General features: G+C 41.9%; 1 protein-coding gene and 1 long non-coding RNA gene across 3 annotated transcripts in view; one reads left to right on the forward strand and one right to left on the reverse strand.

The window, feature by feature from the left end:
• The window catches only part of ARHGAP18 (Rho GTPase activating protein 18), a 95,046-nt gene that overhangs the window by 72,828 nt on the left and 393 nt on the right, over nucleotides 1-21,825 (reverse strand). The window lies entirely within an intron of this gene.
• LOC102462822 (uncharacterized) lies at nucleotides 1,849-20,636 on the forward strand. 2 transcript variants are annotated; one of them, XR_012902670.2, is made up of 3 exons: nucleotides 1,849-2,121; nucleotides 11,526-11,695; nucleotides 20,458-20,636. It is a non-coding gene; the product is annotated as an uncharacterized LOC102462822 (long non-coding RNA). The 2 variants fall into 2 exon arrangements; XR_016349168.1 differs by lacking the exon at nucleotides 1,849-2,121 and adding an exon at nucleotides 2,248-2,617.

Here is a 21,825-nt window from a genome sequence, read left to right on the forward strand (position 1 = left end):
AATTATCCCACTAGCAGCCCACTACCTTTCTAAGTTATGAAAAACAATCACGTTCCAGGCATATCCTATTGTCCTAGCACAACCAAACCCTGACCTTGCTTTAAGTTAGGATAATAAGAAGGTACATACCAAATTTAGTGGTCCTAGCTTTTGCTGTTTAGGAGGAATTCTTGAACATACAGATGGACAGACAGACAGACAGCCACAGTCACTTGCTCAGAGACAAATTCTCTCAAATGTAAAGTAGAAGAGAAGTTTGGAGGTGAAACTGGAATTAAAAATGCTGCCGCTTTCTGAGAAAAAGGGCTAAGTGCTCAAAAGAATCATTTGCAGTGCTATTGTACCTAGTCAGTTCCAAGGCATTAGAAATGCAAGGTTTGTGAGGTAATACAATTTATTGAACTAATTGAAGCAAGGCTCCTTACTTCTATGTAGGCTCCTAACCTACTTTGATTTCAATAGAGATTAGAACCTCTTTTGAGCTGGCAAAGAGTCTTCTGCTCACAGTCAAAAAGAATCGTATGACTAATGTCCAGTTAATTTAAGATTTTTTTTTTTAAATCCATGGCTCTCTGGCTACGCATGGTAACATCCATGCGGTTATAATGGGCCCATGCATGTCTTCAGAACAGTAATGATACAAAATTAGAAACAAAATGACACTAACAGCACAGGTCAGGAGATTCTCCATTAGCTAATCTAACTATAGGGCCTACCGTCATTTACAAACTCCAATTCTCTCTGAAGGTTACTGGTGCACTACACAGCCAGTTTGTTACAGTATAAACACAATAGTCAGATAAGTTGTAAATGAACTTTGGTGAGCCTTCCCAAACAGTGCTCAGAGAGATCCAGCTACAGAAGATGTTTTTATTGTCCAAAGGACAATCACAAGGACACTACACCCGCGTAGGAGCTGGAGAGCTGCCTGCAGAGCAGGCTGCAGCTGGATGGAGAGCCCCATGAGGAGCAGGCTGTGACTGCCTAAAGCTGCAGCTGACTACAGGTTTGTGCATAATTAGTAGGGAAACAGCAGAGACTGAGCAGGGACCCTGAAGACAGAGTCCTAGTAAAGAGGAACTGACTGAGTCCCTCAGCGACACAAAGCCAGAGGCCAACAAGGGCAAAACCTGAAGATTTTTGCAAACAATGTGCCAAAGATCATGATGCTTTGACTACAAGTATGGCCCAAAGAGGAAATGCTGCTGTGACAGAAAACTATATACATCCACAGATTGGGGGCCTTGTAGCCCAATTGTTGCCCACAGTTTGCTAGCAGGATCTGTGCTGGAAGCACTGCAACAACAGCAGGATGATAATGCAAAGCCCTGCCTCTCCCAACCCCAAGGAGCACCATCATAGAGTGATCAACATTAGGAAAACCTCCTGGTCTCTTCATCACTTCTAGCACATGAGAGAACTGGAAAAAGTTCTCTGCCCTAACAGGGTCAAGCTAGGTATAGCTTGTTTTATTTTGAAGAGTTTTAAGCCATTATTGTGACCCATGAACCCCTGGATGCCAGCTAGCAAGGGGAGTACAAGACTATCCTGACTCTGGTGTGTACACTTTGGTTTACCAAAGAATATCGTATGAGGTCTTATATGAAAGCCAGGTTGCACTGATCATCAATATTGTGATGAAATGTATGAACAGATATTATAAGTAGAGCAATATGTTCCTCAAGTCCACGTCAGTGCAGAACTGACAACCAGGTTTTCTGCCAGACAAAAGCCTATGCACCAGTCTCTCAGCTGGCAGGTAAATTAAGCATTGCAAGCCAACCCAATGGGAATCCCATTGTGACGGAGAGTACACTGCCTATATGGGCTTGTGGTCCCTCGCAAGTGCTGAATCAGGCTAATAGATCCAATCAGCCCGTTCAGCTGTAAAAAAAAGTGAGATTTAGGCTCAAGGAAGTTAATTGGCTTACCTGAGAGGGAACAGGGCCAGGCATATATCAGGATAGGAAAGTGGAAACAGAAGGGGCTATAGGGAAATAGTTTACAATCACTCCCTGGGGGAGAAGAAGGTTATAAAGACAAAGAAGTAATCTACCATTACTTGCTGGGAGGAGGTTGCTGAAAGTCTGACAAACTCTGAGGAGTGAGCTGGACCAGAAGGTAAGGAAGATGCTCAGGGAAAAGCTGAGAGGTGCCAGAGGGAACTATCCCTTGATTTCTGTTTAATGTCTTGGATATGGAACCCACTGTAGAGGGTGGGCCTGGGTTCCTCAGTGGCTGGCAGAGGGAGTCAGGGTGGTGAGTTTTATGGGCCTGTGGTACCTGGGCTCTAGGAATATTTCTGGCCACCAAAGTTTGAGCTAAAGTTTCTCTCCTGGCCCCACCCATTCCCTAAAAGTGTCTTAAGAGGACCTGGAGGCTAATGCTACCACCACTGGCAGTGCAGTGGGGCTGAACTGGCTTCCTGCCTGCTCTACGAAGCTAATGGCATGTCCTTGTGACCCCTAAGCAGGGAGGACAGTGTGTCTCTGCCTTTAGTGCCTGTGCAGTCAATTAGAGCTGTGGGGGCAGTGTCTGTGGGCAGCAGCATATGGAGAACTCCTGTACTCCCTGGCGTAGAAGCAGGTGCCAGAGGGAGGTAGAGGACCTGCTCCAGGTAAGTACTACACCCCTTCCCCCCTCCTGTACACCAAGCCCCTTTCCCAGCTATCTTGTGCCCCAAACTCCCTCCCAAAACCTGTGCCCCAATCCCCTGCCCCAGCCCCGAGAGCTTCCATCTAGCCAAACTCCCTCCCCAGATCTATACCCAAAATCTCCTCCTGTGAAGGGCATTTTGCAGTGAGCTGAACTTCTTTAGTTAGCCTGTTGAAGTTCTAGAAACTGTTTTGATTAAATATAACCCTTGTGTTCAACTTATCCTTACTTGCTATTTCTTAAATTTCATAAATATAATATTTTTACTATAATCACATCTTGGTGTTGTGGTATGATGGAAGGAGATGATGCTGCATTAAATCATACAGGCTGGAGTGTACAATGTTACCTTGGGGACAGTAAACTTAGTATTTGTGACCATTTGGTGGAAGGGACTGGATGCCACACAGAGTACTTCAAAGGGGCTTGGCTTGGAGATGGGGGATGCACCTATTGTTAATCTGCAAAGGCAAAATGAGGGTGGGTAGAGTCTAGAGGAGACTGCTTGGATGGCTAGCAGGCTGGCGATAATACAATGCTAACAACCAGATAAACGCAAGCATCTCTCGCTGAGTACCCAGACAGCTGTCAAAACTGTACATAGGGTATCTGCAATCTTTCTGCCAGCCTAGAGGATTAGCCCTTCACTCTAGTCAGAGGCCTGATTACTAAGATACGGACTCCTGAAGCATATAGACTTTCAGTGTTTGTTGGAACTGTGGCACTGAGTTGCATGCTACTGAGTATCTTAAACTTTGTGCTGCAGCAGACAAATCAATTACAACACATTTAAGTAAATGCACAAAGGGAGTGGGTGGGAACTTATCTGTATTTCTAGTCTCTCAATCTAAAATAGAGATACTTTCCCACCACTTTAGGCTGCAGGAGTCAAACTATCAGGCTGAAATCCATTACTGTTTTGTCTTCCACCATTTCCTTATTACCAACTTCAGCTCTTCTTACGAAAGAGGATGCAAAAGGCCAGCAGAATCCACTTCCAGTCTGGATTCTGATATTTTGCATGCACTTGTGTCTGTATATAACTTGCATTTCCACTTGCAAATCACATTGTTTGATAAGATCATGAGTGTTTAATATGTAACTTTTGAGTCTATTTGAAACCTAAACCATATATCTCTTCTTTGAGAGATCCAGTTGCTCTCCCTTCCCCCATGCCCCGAAATGGAAAGAGATGCAATTTTAAACTATCAAAGAAATAGATAAGGCCAAAAAAATCTCATACATCCTGAGGGCAGGTCCTGGAGAAATCAGAGGGTTGTGGATGACCAATAATCCTCTGTACTTAGGCACTTCTCTTGCTTTATTGCTCAGGACTGGTTCCATGGAAGAGTTCGTGATCAGCTGGCTGGTCTTGTAACTGATACCTACTTCTGTGACATCAGGAGTTCAAGAAAAGAACCAAAAAAACCCAAACCCGCACATCTTCCCACCTGGAGCTAATAGGCCTCTAAGAGAAAAAGGCAGATTTTTTTTAACTGAAAATGCAGTTTTGTGTTTAAAAAGCAAAACTGACAGACTAAAAAGGAAACAAAGTAAGCAAGGGTTAAAATAACTACCTAATCAATGTAGGAAAGAATTCAAATAAATATATTTTATGTCAGTAGCTAGTCCATTATCTTCTGCATTTAGGAAAGGAAAAAGCACAACTTCCTAGAATGAATGACATAGGAAAAATGGTGTTGTGGGTTTGTCTGGTTTTTAAAAGGTTTGAGAACAGGAAGGCTGCATCTAGACTGGCAAGTTTTTCCACAAAAGCAGCTGCTTTTGCGGAAAAACTTGCCAGCTGTCTACACTGGCCGCTTGAATTTCCGCAAGAACACTGACTTCCTACTGTCTGAAATCAGTACTTCTTGTGGAAATACTATGCTGCTCCCGTTCGGGCAAAAGTCCTTTTGCGCAATGCTTTTGCGCAAAAGGGCCAGTGTAGACAGCTCAGATTTGTTTTCCGCAAAAAAGCCCCGATTGTGAAAATGGCAATCGGGGCTTTTTTGCGTAAAAGCACGTCTAGATTGGCATGGACGCTTTTCCACAAAGCCAATCTAGACACTCTTTTCCGCTATTGCGGAAAATCATGCCAGTCTAGACGTAGCCAAAGACTTCTCACCCACTCGGGACTGAATTCTTGGTGGTGGATGTATAAAGAAGGTGCACCTGGGAGGCAAGTAGAATTTGGCACTAAAAAAGTATCTTATCTGATACTCTCTAGTTCCCACACACAAACCCCTTTGTTCTCTGACATCTCATAGGTTTGATATTAAATTAAGTCAACATGTATTTGGTACATACACCTAACTGAAAATGGCTGCCATGAATGGTACTCTGCCCCAATAGTCAAATACCTCAGAAATCAACCGGTGACTGTATATAACTGAGTGATGTCGTGGTGGGTTTTTTGTTAAAGATACTGCTTAATCCCATCAGTCTTACCTTCTCTGTGCATGACTAATAAAACAGGATTGCTGGGTGTGTCAATGCAAGCAAAATAATGGTATTGTTCCCTGACTATCTATTTGCATATGCAAGGCACAAATGATACAAATATTCTTGTCAGCAGGCTGAAATAATGTCTGGGGAAAAGAGACTATAAGATGGATAGAAAGCTGAGTAGATCAATGTCTAGTTCGCAGCTGGCATCCAACGGAGTGTCCCAGGAATTGGTCCTGGAGACAGTTTTGTTTCCCGTTTTCATTAGTAAGATGGATTGTACCCTTAGCAAGTTTGTGAATGACACAAAGCTGGGGGGAGAAGTAGATATGCTGGAGGGTAAGGTAGAGTCCTGAGGGATTTAGACAAGTTGGAGGATTGGGGCAAAAGAAAACTGAACTTATCCTTGTTAAACCTCAGAGTCCTGTTCTTAGAATGAAAGACTCCCAAGCACTGCTACTGGCTGGGGGCAATCTGGCTAAGCCACAATTCTGTAGGAAAGGACCTGACAATAATAGTATATGAGAAGCTGGATATGTATTAACAGTATGCCCTTGTTGTCAAGAAGGCTAAAGGAATAGTTCTGCATTAGTAGTAGCATTATTCACCTGGTGAGGCCACATCTGGAGTATTGTGCCCAGTTTTGGGCGACCTGCTACAGAAAGGATGAGGACAAATTGGAGAGAGTCTAGTGGAGGGCAACAAAAATAACTGCAGGGTTGGGGCTCAAGACTTAAGGAGAATCTGAGGAAAGTGAGCTTTAGTGTGCAGAAGATCAGAATAAGAACTTGAAGGGGAGGTTCCAAAGAGGATGGAGCCAGGTTCTTCTCAGTGCTGACAGATGACAGAATGAGGAGCAATGGTCTCAAGTTGCGGTGTGGGAGGTCTAGGATTACAATTAGGAAAAGCTATTTCACTAAGCGGTTGTGAGGTGCTGGAATGAGCCACCAAAGAGGGTGGTGGAATCTCTACCCTTGGAGGCTTTTAAGGCCCAGTTTGACAAAATCCTGTCTGAGATGATTTAGCAGGGTGTTGCACTAGATCAGTGGTCCCCAACCTTTTGTGGCTGCCGGGCATTTGGAGCCATGCATGCGCCGCGCGCCCAGGGCAGGGGCTGCCCACGCATCCTGCGCTCGAGGCCGGCACCATGTATGTGCCGCACGCTGGGGGTGGGGCCAGCCCAGATGTTGCGGTGGGCGCACATAAATGCCCCGGCGGGCGCCATGGCACCCGCGGGCACTGCATTGGGGACCACTGCACTAGATTATTGGTTGTCAAACTTTTTTTTTCCTTGAAAAACTTAAATAGTCTGGTAGAACTTTAAGGACTAAAAAAGCATATAGATGGTATCATGAGCTTTCGTGGGCACAGCTTTCGTGGGTTTTTTATAGGGCAATAAATGAAGCAGTTTAGCATGGTGACTACGTATCACATCAGGATCTGTCATGCTGGCTCAAAATACCAAAATAAGGAGTTTAAAGTTAAGATCTAATTTTTATTTTCTATAATTTACACAGTTTAACAAAGTGACCTTTTTCCTGATCCTCACTTTGGAAGTTTGAATCAGAAAAAAAAAAAAAGAAAAGTAAACACAAAAGAAGTTTAGACTCAAAATAAGAGATTAACTCATATAAACATGAAGAGAGGCTCAACCAATCCCAAAAATGTTCCCTCATTCCGAGGAAAAGTAAACATGCTCCTAAAGCAGAACTAAATCATCAGTGTGCTGTACATAATCCCATGGTATCCCCTTAAAACTAATCAAATTCCCACTGGCATCAGTGAGGCCAGGACTTTATCCCTGGTTTCTGGGGTTTTATTTCTTGAAAGAATGAAACCAAAGAACATCTTTAGTTGCCAAAATGTAAAAGGTCAAAGGTTTATGGAAAAATATATAACCGCATGATTTAGTAACCTAGCCGTCTCAAAACTACAGTCAACATTGACCTTTGCCAGCAGCTAAGTGTTGATTGTGTCTTTAGCACACCAAATTGCACTTTGACCTCAAGGATGTAAATTACAAAATTATGTAAAGGTCAATTCCTCTTCTAGAAGGATTAAGATAAATTTACAAGAATATATAAGATGTATCTATATTATACACACTAAGATCTGTATCCTTCCCTATATGTAGGAAATTTTGCAGCGAAAGTACGAAATGCATGGTATTCAAGGGTCTCCTTCCCATGGGTCCCATTGATGTCATCAGTGTAGCATAAATAGAGGAAGTATGCTAGGAGACAAGAGCTGAGGAAATGTTCAAAGTCATCCACAAAAATGTTGGCATATGTGGAGCCATGCAGGTGCCCATCGCTGTACCGCTGACTTGAAGATATAAATTGTTCCCAAATTGGGTGAGGACAAAGTCACATAGCTCAGTTGCCAGGTGTGAAGTGGAATCGTCAGGGATAGGGTTCCTGACAGCTAATAATCATCTTGTGGAATGTTGGTGTAAAGCTTCTACATCCATGGTGGCCAGAATAGTCTTTTCAGGATGATTACTGTTATTCTGTAGCTTCCTCAGGAAGTCAGTGGTATCTTGCAGATAGCAAAGAGTGCTGGAAGCATAGGGTCTGAGGAGAAGTCATGCTAGCTGGATAATCCTTCTCTTGGGGTGCCAATGCCTGAGATAATAGGATATCCAGGATTTCCAAGACTATGGATCTTCAGTAGCTGAATACTCCTGGTTGGAGATGTGAGGCTGTGTTTGTGTGGATTTGGTCCTAAGCTTTAGCAGGGAGTTTCTTGAGCAGATGGTGTAGTTTTTTTTGGTATTTCTCTGTGTGATCAGAGGAAAAAAGCCTGTAGAATGTGGGGCTGCTGATTTTTCTGGCAGCCTCCTATTTGTAATCTGACCTTTTCATGATGACTACAACACTCCCTTTATCAGAGTTGTTTCTGAGGATGAGATTGTCATGATGATGTATTCGCAATGTCAGCCTGTGCACGTTTGCAGAAGCAATCGGTGTAGAAGTCCAGACTATCACCTAAGACCATGTAGAAATCTTCTTGTAGGGTTGGTAGGGACATCTTGAGGGTCAGTGCAACATTTAGTGGTTTGTTGGAAAAATTCCTTCAGTTGGAGGTGGTGAAAAGAGGCTTTCAGGTCACCACAGAACTGTATCATGTAGGGAGAGAGGGCAGAAAGAGTCCCCAAGATAGGAAAGATTTTTCTGCTGGTCTAAATGTGAGGTTGGATAGATTAACAATATTAGGTGAGCTGAGGATACTGGAATTGTAGTACCCTGTGGCATGTAGATGTTTAGTTTGTCGATGTTTAGTTTGTCCTTTTTTCTTCTGTAGGAAAATGAATTGAGCAGTGAGTTAGGAACCAAGTAGGTAGAAGATATGCGAAGAAACTCCACAAAACTAAGCTTGTGGAACTTTTCCTAAAAACCTCCTCCAAGGAGGGGCTTAGTATCCTTTATAGACTTCCAGGGCCCACAGAAAAAAGGTACCGGTCCCAGAGAGACTTGTCCCTATGCACTATTCTGCTTCTTTGTAGGAGCTATGCCCCGAATCTGTGCCAGATGCCTGTTTAAACACCACAACCTGGAGAGGAGCGGGGGGAGTTTACAGGTACAAATACGAACTTTGTCAAGTAGTACTGACTGAGATAATAGGATAGCCACAGAAAGCAGCTCTTCCTGCTCACTATAATTTGGAACTTTTCTGCATCTGGGGGAGTGATTTAGAGTTGAGATTAAAATATTTTGTATGATTAACAACAATTTGAGTTGTTAGATATAGTACAAATGTCTTTTTCTTAAATCCTAAGGAGCCGGATACCATACACAGGTTCTGTAGGGAGAGAAAGTTCTAAACCAGGAGTTGGGAACCATTTTAGGCCACTGATCCACAGGAAAATCAATGGGGGTGGAGCAGGGGCAGGTTTACAAGTGAGAGCCTTGGGAGCCCAGGTTAGGAGTAGGGCCAAAATGAGGGATTCACTGTTTGGGAGGGGGCTGCCAGGAAGCAGGATTTGAGTGTGGGGTCTGGGCAGGCAGAAGAGTTCCGGAGCAGGTTTGGAGGGGAGCTCCGAGCCTTGAAGGCTGGATCCAGGCAAGGCATGGGCTACATCTAGACCCAGGGCCTTAGGTTCTCTGTGCCTGTTGTAAACAATGCTATAGGACCTCCACTTAGGCTGCACCTAATCAAACAGCAATCAGCTCTGAAAACTCTTAAGTTTGTTTGGGTTTTTTTAAGTAGACAAAAAAGCAACAAACAGGATTCGATTAAAATTATTCGGAATATAAACTGCTTTAGCTTTGCAGACTGGCATTAGGATCTTGTACACTTATAAATCAATATGTACTTAGTTTGCATGATTTGAAAGGCTCTGGTATAAAGGGGAGATTGATGCTTACCCAACCATATTTTTAGGGCCCAGTCTTACAGTTGTCTCCGTATGTGCCTACCATGGCTCTGATTGCAGACTCAGGGCCTTTTCAGATTGGCTATTTATGCAGCCACTTAATCTTATACATATGTACCCTAGAAGATTAATCTTAAGCAGCACATCCTGTTCTTGCTCTTTTTCCTCCCTGCATACACAAACCATAGTAAGAAACAATACTGAAACCTTAGTTCCTGAACCATGATTTAAATCAGACATTCATTATAATCTGAATTTTTCTGTTTCTGGGGGAGCAATCTAGAGTCGAGACAACCATATAAAATATTTTAAACAACAATTTGAATTTTTTACATACAGTATAGACTATCCTAAATACATGGACTTCTGTCCCTCTGGTGATTACTCAGTCCCTTATCACTTTAAACATAAAAATTTAAGCAAACCTCCCTAAGTGCTTTCCTTCACCGTGGGGGAAAATATATTAATACAAATATTCCATCTCCTAATACAAGGGGACTTTTAACTGTGGTAACACTGTAAGTTAAGTCTCAGAAAAGCACCCTCCAGCAGATTTTACCAGCCTATGTCATCGTAAGCAGTCTTGACAGATAAGAGGTATAAAATACTCCTGTAACAATTCTAGAGCAGCAGTTCCCAGACACTGGATTGGGGATCGGGTGGGAATAAATTCAGTATTCGCTTCTTAGAAATTTTTTTTAAAGAAAGCTAACCATGTTCAGTCTTATTCCCTATTTTCCATAGTAAGGATGTTGCTGGGAGAGTGAAGATAATGGAAATATGCCCCAGGGATGTTATATTTTGTTTAATTAACTAGTCAATTAACCAGTAGGCTCTTAATACATTTGAAAAGCAGAGGCGCAGAATCTAGGGCCAGTCGTAAGCCAGGAAACAGCTGATTGCTGTCTCATGACTGGTCCCTGCTACCTCCTGCAGAGATGATGCTGGGGGGAAACTGGCTTTTATGCTAGCTTCCCCCCAGCACCGACTCCTGCTCCCCCTCCACCTTGCTGCTTCCGACAGGGGCAGCAAGAGGGGGGCAGGCAAGCGACTAGTCAACTATCCAATAAGTTTTTGCTTATTAAAGTCAACTAATTGTTGGTGGTTTGAGTCTTGAGACATGTTTTCTGTTACAGTACTAGAAAAGTATTCATATTGCTTGCATAGCTTCCATGCCACATTACTCTTTAATAGTCTTAATTAAGTATAAGTCATGGATATCACAAAAGATTGCTTCCTAAAATGTCCATTAAAATAACTTTTGTCTATTGCTCAATAACTCCATCAGAGTACCAAGCCAATGGGACAGTGGATTTTTTTTCCTCTCGCTGTAAGGAAGCTTGAAGAGCTTGCCACAAATTCTACAGTATTTGGGATGGCAGTAGTAACCAGCCTACTTTCAGGATGCTTGTGGACAGTCTATATGCTGAACTCCTCCACATTGTCTGTAGTTGTGGAGCACAATGCACAACACCTAGCAATAGCTATTGGGTTTTTTTCCTTGCTGAGATGAGAGCTCTCCTGGCAAGACTGCCTGTTATCCTTCAATCCTCCAGATGCACATTTCAGTCTTCCTGCTCTAGTAACAGTACTCTTCCTGCCAAGCATCTGGAAAACAATAAAGGGTCACCAAGAATTACAAGAGGTCCAGGAACTCCATTATGCCCATTGGTCCCAGTTTCTGTCTTGTCAAAGTCTTCTATTTCTAAAAATCCATGTGTCATGGCCTTCTTCTGATCACCAAAATTTAGGTCAGTACATAATCCAAAGTGATCTACCCAGGCCTGAAAAAACATGGAGGAGGAGGGAGTTTAGGCTGGCAAATGCTGAGTGGGCAATCCAGCAAGGTAGAAAAGGCTCAGGGACAAAGCAGCATATGGGATAAGGCAGAGCTTGGTTTTTGATGAACAAGCTCTTGAGCTGGAACCTGGAGTAGAGGATGAGTGCAGGTTCCCCTACCAGCCACTGAAGAAGTGGCATGGAATAGAGAGGGGACTGCCTGGGACAACTTGCTTTGGAAGACATTGATACTATGGTTCTCCTCTTCCAGGGTGACCTAGTCAGAGGGCTAAGTCACGAACAGGAAGCCATAGTTCCTGGAGCAAGAGGGGCCACATCATGAGACAACAAGTGGAGAGATTCCAGGTGCTGCACTCTCCTCTGCCAAAGAGCTAAGATGCCTGTGTTGCAGAGAGGCCAGAAAAACAGGTATCTCTAGTGGTGAGTAGACTCTGTGATTTGGCCTTGAATACCTTGATAAACCCAACAGTGTAGGTGGTCACTGTTTTGTTTTTGTTCTTTTACTTTTGGTGCCAAATTCTGTCAGAGGCAGTCAATCTATGGTGTCTTGTTTTTCATAAGGCTGTTGGCATCCATTTATACACTGAGTACAGATGTCTTATTGTTCCTGTACTGCAGGGTTGGGTTTGGTGCACACCATGCTTTCGCATCTAGAAATTCTGGTTCCACTGCTGGTCCTCCTAGGCTTGCATCAGGGTTCAGCTCATTCGACTAGATGAAACAAACTATTCCATCATGTGTGGTTTTGGGAAGAGCTGTACCATTGAATCCGCTGTATTCAATGTACACTCATCTGCTGCTGACTGAACACTGCAGCTTTGTAAGTACACCAGAACTCTGTGCTCTGTACTTAAAATGGAGAAGACTGATATGTTTGCAACAGAGTTGAAAATTTATACTGAAATTAAATAAAATCATGTCACAAGCAGCAGAGAATGGGATGCAACAGAGGGTGTTGTGAGGATTTTAAACCCAAATGCCCACCATTCTCTAAGTGTGTGCACCACCCAAATGTCCAATGTGAAGCTACTTAACCTAATGTCACCAACAAAGTTATTTCAGTCAATAGAATTCTTGTTGGCACTACTTTCTAATTTAGACAAAGGTCTACAGAGCTCTCAGCAATATTATTATATAAAATCCTACGAAATCTAGTATCTTTCTTCCCAATATTGCTGTCTTCAATGGAATGAGAAAAATGTCACCCAAATACACCAGACCTTAGTAGTAAGCCAACAACCAAGCACTTTGAAGCCAGTTTTTCTACTCAAATGTTGTGAAGAACACTTACAATGGATCCAATACAGTAACAATTTGTCTCCAAACTTCCTCAGACCTGACAGTTGCACAGATACTTCTCAGCTAATCCTGTCAATATTAATAGACTTAAGCATTTCCTAAATCTTAAGTAATGCATAAAGATTAAATAATTCTCTCCCCATCCCTGTGAAGTATTTACATACAAGTCCTATTTTTAAATGGGAAATTGTGAAATTAAGGCAGACTAAGTTACCCAGGGCAGAGAGTAAAGGCTATCAGTGTGGTAAGACTCTGGAGTAAGGAACAGGTGTTCTGAATGCTGAACAGACAGAGAACTTGTACTGAAATTCAACTAAAACAAAAAAAAATGGAATCTACCCTCCCAGACCATGGAGACAAAAAGCAGATGATAGGCTGGTAAATGTGACTCTTTTAGAAAGACATAGCAATATAAAAGTAATGCCATCTCATGTACAATCTGCTTTGAATAAACTTCTTGAACATTTTAGAAACAGCCCAGACCAAACTAGCTCTCTCATAAACATGAGGTATAACTATCCTCTTTATTCCAAACATTTTTGCCTTCAAAAATATTTATTCTGCATACTGCAGGATGGAACAATTACCAATTACAGAATAAAACTTATTTATACAGCCTCTCACTTTTTGTGAGTAAACTATCTTGCATCCATATGGAAAATGCAGTGCTGTTGAGAAACCTCATTAATCCTGAGTTAGCGTGGGTAGCAATGCACTGTCACGGAAAAGTCCTCAGATGATCTCTCTCCTATCATGAAGAAAACTTCACGATTTCCCAGGAAATCAGCATTTCTATAAATCGTTAGATCACCACACTGATCTCTGGGATGCAGTTTACGTATCTGAAAGTTTGTTAAACAGAATGGGAAGCCTACATATAAAATTAACAAGAAAAATGATATGTGCAAATCAACAAAGTCAATGACTATACAAGAGCAAATAGGTATAGATCTCAGTCAGTCCCTGCACAGAGGAGCTTAACAGAAAAAGGGTAATCAGAAGTAATATTCCCTCTTTACAGAAGGAGAACTAAAAGCCAAAGATTAAATATTTAAAGATTCTAGAGCCTGTAACCAATGCTTCCTCTTAATTTATTCCACACATAGGTGGAAAAAATGTTCACCACAGCATATGTGCACCACCTCTAAAAACACATACTGTGGGTGGTACCTGAATCTCTCCTGAGTGGCTGCCCACTGTTCTTAGAGAACACTGAATGCAGCTCTTCTGAGTCCCAGGACAGTGCCTTAATGGCAAGACTATCCTTCCTTCCTTGCATTCCAACCTGCCTCAAAATAAAGGTCCTTTTTTAGGTGTGGTATTAAGGTCTGTTTTGGAATTGCAATTCTCCATGGAGTCCTGTCTTTAAATTCTATGGGATTGAACTCAATGGGTTTTGTGTTAGGGGAGAAGACAGGAAAGACAGAGGAACTCCATTGCACAGCCTTCCACCTTCGCTGGGGATAGCCACACCTGAATTAATTTTGCTTGCCAAAAATATACACGTGGAAAGGATGACTTAAGCGTGTGGGGTAGGGTTTTTGTTTGATTTTATAGAACAAATCAGGTTTTGCTGAGTGTGTGCGTGCATTTGGGTTTTTTAACATCTAGATTCTCTCTCCCCCCTCCCACTGCCCCCTCCAAAAAATTTCTACTTTCCATTTGGCCTGACTTTAAAAAAGTCACACTAATAAATCTGAGCTCTATATTCCTGAGCAGAGATGGGGTCATTTTAAAAAGCACTCATCATGTGGCCTGTCATCTTGTTCAAAATCTTACAATAGTGGAATCATTCCTGCCTCAAACAGATTAACAGACTAGTACAGAGTAACAGTCAACCATGTACTACAGGAACCTTCAAAACCATTCATGGAAAGAACTCCTCTGTAGCAGAATTACTGTAATTATGAGCTCAGCTCAGCTTGTAGTATTCTGATTCATAGAAAAAAAGTGAAGGTACATATTTAGTAACTCTAGTGCAAACATTAATTATAGAGAAGGGTGTTCGAGTTCAAGTTACAAATGTTTCTGGGGCACCTATAAATAGCGTTTTGAAAGCTGTACAACATTCAGCTCCAACTTGTCTAGTCACAGCTCATTTTGTTAAACCATGATACAAAGAAAACAATATTGGCAGTGACAACAGTTCAGTCTTGCAAATTCTTATTGAGTGCAATGCCAGCCAGCTGACAGCAGCAGTAAGACTTATTCTAATACCAGGAAAAGCAAGTGTTAACTATTCCGCTCCTCAAAAGAACTTCTAGTTATATTTAGTTTCTCTCAAACAACATTTTTAATGTACCATATATAACTTTCAGAACTTCAATATTTGCTTTAAGATGCAAAGAGGCCTCTGGACCGTTCTTTAAAAAAAAAAAAAATTACTGCACTTTTGAATAAACTTTCAACAGCGCACACCTTATATTGTACTTCATAGCTAATAAAAACACCTTTTAATCAAATGGTCTGTAAGACCCTATATTCTGCATCCAACCAGACAAACAGAAGAGGGCATAGGGTGGTTTTTGCATATTGTAATCCAGGCCCCGTGTGTGTTATCCTCTCCCACCAATCTCACACTGATAACTCCAATAAAACTACTACTCATTTACATCTGTAAAGGGTCTGATTCAAAGTTCACTGAAGTGAATAGAATTCACTGTGATGTCCGTGAGCTTTGGCTCAAGCCATAAGTGAGGTGAGATTCCCATGGATAGTGGGGAAAACACAACTATTAAGTTAGACAAAAGTTATTTAAACTGTTCATCAGTCTTAGATGAATTTGTAAAGGAGCATCACATTAGGTAGTCTAAAAGCAGATAGAGCCAATAAAAGAGGGCATATACCTACCTGCAGGAAAGTGTGAATGTACAGATCTGCAGGCATCAAAACTACGGTTAAGTGAAATTAGCCCTGATTCAATAGATCTTCTGTTTTTGCTGGAGGTGGGAGAATTAGCACAAGGCGGCATATATGAAATTGCATGTGTAAAATACTGCTGAGCTCCCCATAGATGCATAATGAAAGACCGGTTTCAAGACTTTAGAACAATCTGCATGGTGAATGTTAGGGATGTAATAATATAACCATTTAAATGGTTAACCAATAAACCTGGGCTTATCAGTTACAACTGGTATTGGCCATGTCAGAAGGCAGGATACAGGGCTAGGCGGACCTTTGGTCTGAGCCAATTCTTAAGTTTGTTCTTATGATATCTAAAATATTTTGCTGATTAAACTTTTTAATGTGTCTGCGGGTTGCTGTTCTTTCTGATCTGTCATGGTTTTGATTAAAACTCCCACTTCTGATGGGATGATCAATAATCCAAATTTGTCACCTTCCAGACTCAAAGTGTTCTCAGACTTGTTTCTAAGTAGCAGGTAAGTCTTTGTGACCGTGCTTGTATAACATGTTAACTAAGTGTTCTGTGCTTCCCTTTAGTGCTGGTTCTGAGTGGGTAAGAGCTTACTGTTGCTATCCCCAACAGGGTTAAGTGCTTTAGCTCGAGTAGTGGAACCATGTATTTTTGTTAACCACAGATCTCAACACTGAAAACTTAAGTTCATTTCAAAGCCTAGACCTTGGAGATTGGATGGTCAAAGGGGAGCACTATATCACATGGAAAGAATGGATAAATGAATAAGGACTAGACTGTCAGCCCAAAGATCCTCTAACTCCCTCTTTCCCACAAGAGAAGTCAGCAGGGTAGCATGAGACTCAGGAGAAGGACCGATCCATGACAATTGCCTTGCTCTGTGGAAGTGCTGGAGGTTTAGGAGATGGCAGGGATGGCAAGAAGAATGAGGTCTGACCTTGGGAAGTTACAACGTTTAAGTTGCTCTTTCCCAATGGAGAAGGAGTGTAAGAGGGCAGTGGTAGCAGGAGCGGATGCACTTGAAGGCTGAGTAATATAAACTGGCTGAGTGACTGCAGAGAGATGGGAGCAGAGAAACACAGAATGGCAGCCCAGGCTGGAAGCAAGAGTGGGGGAGGGAGGAAGAGTGCGAAATCAAGAAAATAATAAAACTTAAGACCTAGAGTGGAAGAAGACACAGAAGGAATAGCTACAATTTAAATCATTCCAACCAGCTAACCTGCTTCTTAGGCTTAAACAATTTTATTTTCAAACAGCACCAGTGAACACACAATTTTTGCTCTCTTATTTCCTCCCTAGCCTTTGTATATGCTCTGTTCAGGACTTAATTTTTTAAGTTTTTTTTTAACTAGTGTAATTTAACTCAGACACTTCATGTGCCTGAAGTTACATACTTGCATAAACATCGGAGATTGGGGTCTTTAATGGTAAGATATTCAGAGCAGGGACCTCTTTGTTCTTACTTGGCTACAAAGCACCTCACTTTCTTGGCCCAATATAAACCAAAATGACATGCTTGATAAAATAAGTCCAGGTGAAAAGGCATAGAGGCAGGAGGGAGAAACTCTTTAGTGTATGCAATCAGCTGATCATGAATCCAATGATAGTGGATCCAAGCTGTGGATAAAAGTGGGAGTTGTGGGAAGTGAGGGAATGTGGACCAGTGTTCCATGTAAATGGTGGGCTTATGAAGCCGCTCAGAGACTGAAGTGCTGCCCAGCTGATTAGCAAAGTGCTAGGTTTTGTTGGGGAGCACATTAACACATGCATCAGTGCACATAGAATTTTGTTCTCTACATGGATGGAAAAGATTAGAGGGAATATTCATGTGGACAGAGCAGAGTTGTTAAACTGGAGTTTGATACTGGGTCAGCCATCTCTGTTTCTCTCAAAGGGGCTGAGATAAAACTGAATGAGTGTTAGAAACCACCCAGAGCTATTACTTAAAATATAAAAAGAAGAGATGCTGTCAGTTGGTATGGTTACACAAATGTAGACAAACAAATATTGTGTCTCAGCCTCCAGCAGCATTTGAAAGATCCTGGCTGAAGGAAATACAGCTGAATTGGGAAATGTTAAAGCAACCACCTGGAAACATATTCTAAATGATTGTCTCTTAAAACCATGCTCCTGTATGTCTAGTCCTTGAAAGAGCTTGCTAACTAGGAACAGGTTTAGATCTTTCATCCATCGGCATGGCTTTGATCTAAATTTTGTAAAGGAAGACTTCTTGTATGTCTGAAGAACAAAGTGAACTGGGTTGGCTATTTTTATTTTTGCACTGATATTATCTCTGGAGCACAGTCAGTTTACTGCTCCAGTATTGCTCATTTTGAAACCAGGATTCATTTGATGGGAAAGTGCAACATTGTGATTTCTGCTCAAGTAGGCCAGTAGGTTGCAAGTAGGTTTCCAAGAGCTGAGTTTTATTTGAAACGCTAGCAGGGAGAACGTATAATAACTCAATTCAATTTAAATGCGCCTGGAGAAAGTGGTCAACTATGTAGAATCAATTACTTATCCAAAGCATTGTTTGTTTTAATACAACAATCAACTGTTAGCTGCGATTGACTATACAACCATGTATCCCCCAAATCATTTAGCCACTTGCTGAGTTGCACTGTTACTTCCTAATATTTTTATCACTATTACATTAAGAGGCATATTTAAGATAAGTACCTGCCAAGCTAGATACTCAAAGTAAAGCCAAATAAATGTGACTTTTAAACTAGTACTAATGTTACTGCAGCTGGAACACTGAGCTGGTGCATGTATATTGCAGAACAAAACAGAAGCTGGAGTTAGGGCACCAAATTCTGCAGAAGATCATTTTTATTTCATTTTTATCCAACTTCTCAAGCCTTACTCATGCTGAACAGTACCTTCACCCACCCACTGATGCCTGAGGATTCTTGCATAGCAAGGCGGTATAATAATAATAATAAATGGAGATATACCTATCTCATAGAACTGAGAGGGACCTTGAGAGGTCATCAAGTCCAGTCCCCTGCCCTCACAGCAGGACCAAGTACTGTCCCTGACAGATTTGCCCCAGATTGCTAGGTGGCCCCCTGAAGGGTTGAACTCTCAATGCTGGGTTTAGCAGACCAATGCTCAAACCACTGAACTATCCCTCCCCCTTCATGTAACCATCTGGCCCAAATGAGCAGAGCACAAGAGAAACCCATACTCTTTCAAAAGTTAAACCAAATTATGCCCAGGTAGTCTAATGAAACAACCACCTATCTCTTGACTGTAGGGCTTAGCTGCTAGGGTATAAAATTAGTCCTAATTTCATAACTAGGACCCTACCAAATTTACAGCCATTAAAAAAAAAATCATGTACTGAGAAATCAGGGAGCAGATGAGTGTTTCTCAACTTAGGGGAGTTGTCGCATATGGGGTTGCAAGGCTATTTTAAAGGAGTCAAGGGGGCACCCTTACTTCTATGCTACTTTCAGAGCTGCGTGGCCAGAGAGTGGCAGCTGCCTACTGATGACCCAGCTCTGCCGATAGTGGTGCAGAAGTTAGGTGGCCATGTTATACCATGCTTGCTTATGTACTGTTGGCAGTAGCTCTGCCTTCACAGCTAGGCTTTTGGCTAGCTGCTGCCATGCTCCAGCTACCCAGCTCAAAAGGCAATGCTGCCACCAACAGCAGCGCAGAAGTACAAGTAGCAGTACTGCACCCCTCCCTACAATAATCTCATGTCTCTCTTCCTCCCCACCCTCCATACACCGCTACTTTTTTGGTACAGGACCCACTACTATAATAACACCACTGAATGTTAGATTTAAATAGCTGAAATCATGAAACCTACCATTTTTAAAATCGGGGGGTGTGTGATAAGCAGTACACACACTGTGTAGCTGGTATCTTGCATGGGTGTGCATTTCAATCAAGGTCCTCAGTGAGCAAAAGACATCATAACCAGCCATTGTTTAGACAATATAGTAAAATCCTTTTGGTGTCAATATGACCAGAATCTGGGGGAGTTAACAGCCTTGCCTGGCCTTTGGGCAAGGGGTGGGGGGGAGGAGAGGCAGTGCCACATTCTCAGAAGTTGTGGCATCTAGTTTGGAAGGGGCAGGGCCAAGAGCAGCTAGACCTCCTTACCGCTTGGAGCCTCGGTCTCAGCGCTGCCTGGAGCACTGTGTGGCATGCTTCAGCAGCAATTTAAAGGGCCCAGGGTTCCAGCTGCTACAGTGGTAGTGGTAGGTTCATGTCGGTAGGCCAGCTAGAATCTAATATTTATATGGCCTTCTGAAGTCCTCTGAAAAGAGGTATTCTGGAAGGCAGATGAACATTATTCCTATCTCCATCTATTTGCTAATTAACTCTTCTACCAGATTTTTTTCAAAGGCAGGAGCTGAACATATTTTCCCTTAGATTTTAGTCATAACTTTGTAAAATGGAAGTTAGTAGCCTGGGTCAACAGTTCATTTAGGTATTGGTCGTAGCTGTCTGCTCACTTAGGGAATCCTAAGCTATCACACAAAATACTTATACTGTATACTCCAAATACATCCACAATATATATCTACATAATTTGGAAAAATGGCAGATGACTGTAAAGATTCCTTTTGCATGTAGAAATAAATGTGTCCTCTTCATGTCACTTAATCACAAGCAAACAGTCTACAAAATAAGGATTGGATTATCTACTTGGAAGAAAACCAGATAAAACCCATTCAAGGTGGGAGGCAAATGGGGTTGCCAGATGGTTTCAACAAAAATACCTGCCACACTTAACATTACATCTCATTTAGAATACACCAGACATTTTTTTATTTTCGCAATTTGTTTCCCTACCAGAAAGCTCAAATACTGGACTGTCCAATTCAAAGCTGGACACCTACCAAGCTTACTGAGACCCTATCCTTAAGTCTCCAAATATTATAAACCTCACCACTGTACCTGGCCCAGTCTCAATAAAGAAATGGTAGATGCTTAGAATGAGCCATGGAGATACTAGTCCTCTTACTCCCACTATTTCATTTCTCTACAGATGGTCTTTGTAAGAGCAGATGTGAAGAAGTTTGCAGTGCTGCAGCCTGTGTGCTAAACTTGTTCTGTGCCATAATCCGAGGCCATCAGTTTACATGTCAATCTGATCCCTTTCCCATGCACTAATTTTTCTCCTAGGGGCAGGCAGAGAAAAATAAATTAAAAAAAAAATCCTTTCACTCACCACATACTGCTCTGATTTTTGTATAATAATAAAGAGTCTATGAAACCATTGTACAATGCTTGACTTGAAAGGTCTGATCTTTTCACATGTTGTTCTAAAATTCCAACTAGCACTAATGGAAATTGGATGTGCAAAATACTCCTTTGATTCAGACAGCAAGGCTACATTTACACTGCAGCACTATTCGGGATACCGGAGGTATCTCGAAATAGCAATCCTATGTCTTAACAGCGCGCCCATTATTTTGAAATGAAATGGACATGCTATTCCGACATCCCTGTAAACCTTGTTCCACAAGGAGTAAGGGACGTTTTGGAATAGGGGGTTATTTTGAAACAGCAGCAAATTATGAAATAAGCAATTTTTGAAATTGATTTGAAATAAGATCTGCAATTTGCATAGCTCAAATTGTGTAGCATATTTTGAGCTACAGGTGCAGTGTAGACACACCCTAAAGGAAGGGGCACAAAAAACTGGAGCTGCTGTGTTTCTAAATAATGCACATACAGGTATTGGTACTAATTAAGTTATAGCGGCATTTCAACTCTATGCCTTTAGCTGCAGTGAATATTTACTATTTCCAGTACACACAATGAATCAGGAAACAATTCACTAAGCACAGTGGTCATTGGAAAAAAAAATCAGTAGGCGGAAAAAGAACAAAGTACACAGAGCCTATTCACACCTCAGTAATCTGTGGAATACATGTTTCTCACTCTCCCTCTAAATAACATACATAATCAGTGAGAAGCTGTTTTGTTAGTATCTAAACTTTTTCTTATGAACAGTAGTAAAATATATCTACAGTCATGGACTGTGCACAACCAATGTCTCGCTCACATCACCACACCCCCAATTGAAAGGTGATGTGTAGCCTCTCCTGCAGCCAGAAAAGTTAAAGTCAGGTAATCCCCAGGATGGGCACAGGGAGAGTTTTTGTTGCTTAACTTTCTTTACAGATTATGTTTACCAGTTCAGACTGGTAATTTTGCTGACAAAGTATTTCGACCTGCTGAAAGCAATCCGGACTCCCAACCTGTGGGCGCTCCTGTCCTGTGTCTGCAAATGCACCTGTTCCCAACGCTAGTCATTCTCCGAACCATGCCCTGCACCTCTTTTCGGAGAACAACTTCTGACGTCTTCCGAACTTTGCCCCTCTGAACTGCAGCCCAAAGACTGCACCCC

The sequence above is a fragment of the Pelodiscus sinensis genome, chromosome 3 (genome assembly GCF_052426305.1).
Source record: "Pelodiscus sinensis isolate ZL-2025 chromosome 3, ASM5242630v1, whole genome shotgun sequence".
NCBI lineage: Eukaryota > Metazoa > Chordata > Testudines > Trionychidae > Pelodiscus > Pelodiscus sinensis.